Source organism: Pygoscelis adeliae, unplaced genomic scaffold, assembly GCF_000699105.1.
Source record: "Pygoscelis adeliae isolate BGI_AS28 unplaced genomic scaffold, ASM69910v1 Scaffold356, whole genome shotgun sequence".
NCBI lineage: Eukaryota > Metazoa > Chordata > Aves > Sphenisciformes > Spheniscidae > Pygoscelis > Pygoscelis adeliae.
Window position 1 is genome coordinate 1,102,691 of NW_008824949.1, and position 1,581 is coordinate 1,104,271.

Consider the following 1,581-nt stretch of genomic DNA (forward strand, 5'->3'; position numbering starts at 1 on the left):
AAATTTCCCCCCCCCCCCCCCGTGAAGGAACAGGCAGGTTAAAGCGAAGGGAAGAGGTGACACCTACCTTCCTCCCATTTCCATTTATTCCTTAAATTATTCCGACACAGCAAGCTGATCTTACTGTAGTTTTGCCACTGCAAAACTGGAGCCCTGTGGCCTGTGCCTGCCCTCCTGTAGCAGACAGTTGGCATGTGGGAGTTGGTGGCCTCCAGGAATTGCTTTTAAATTATTACTATTTTTCACTGGGCTGTGGTCTCCTGCCACAGCAATTCTGGCAGCCAGGAATGTGCCTTTCTTGTTGTTCTGCAGCTCTTATCTATTAGACACTTCGGAAATAATTTGTCACCTCTGGTTTGTGCCTGCAATGAGAAATGACTGTGGGAGCCGAGCCAAGCCCGAGGGAAGCCAGCCTGAGGTGGGTGGTCAGGGAAATCCTCCTTAACAGTTGGCCCTCCGGCTGAAGGGCGGAAAGGCCAGGGCATGCAGGAGCACCTCCGCTTCCAGAAAAGCAGCCTCGCCACAAAGACATCAACCCTGCCACAAAGCTGCTTTGAGAAACTTGCTCAGGAAAGGGGATAGATGGGCTCCTGCTCTTACCAGGCGTCCTGCCAGCCGGCGCACTATACTGCCCGGCCCCCAGACACGATGTTCTGTATGTGTGGATTTTCCAGGAACACAAAGCCATGGACACACCAGCCCCATTACAACCATGGGCTTTAACTCTTTAACAGGAATGAGCGCATCTGGAGCCTTTCCTCGCTGCCCCTGGCTGCTGCATGCTGCGACACCACCACGGGAAAGCTTTGCGGTGGGATCGTGTTTTCAAATCGTCCCTTGATGCACTGTAGCTTTGCCCCTGCTGGAAACCTCCCCTGCATTAACAGCTCCCCCAGCCTCTGACCTGTTTTTAGGGGGGGTCACAAAATGCAGGATTCCCTCTCGCGAAAGCAGAAGGATGCCAACAAGCCACATGCTTCACAAAGCAGGTGTTTGCATGCTCCTGAGGGTACCTCGGCAGTCCTTGGCAGCTCTCTGTCATCTGGCCTGTGCTGAGCTCAGGGAGGGTCTGTGGGACACAGCTCAGGCTTTTCATGTTACATTTATGGAAAAAAAACAGATTTTGGGGCAAGAGGGCACAGACTGGTGCCAACACACTGGCATTCAGTGCGCAAACGCCCTTGTCTCCTTGTCTGCTTCTCCAGGCATATGCCGCTCAGATCTCCTTATAGCTATTTAGGGGGTGGTGTTTGAGACCGCGGCGCGTTTAGCAGCTCTGCCTGGCAAGCAGGGTTTGTCTTCCAGGCCCGTGGATCCCAAGTGAGGCCGAGGGACTCACTTCATGGGGCAGACACGCTCTCCCTGTCCCCACATGTGCCAAACCACAGCAGCCTGCAGCAGAGGCAGTTGGGTGCTGCCGGGCGCAGAGCTGATGCTCTCAGGGAAGGAGGGGGGAACCATAGTGAGCTGGAACATGCTCTGGATACCTGAGAGCACCAAGGAGGCCTTGGCAGCGGGTAGCTGTCCCTCCCCTTGCCGCTGCTGTCTGACAAGTTGCGTGTGTAATTAGACTTGCTTCTG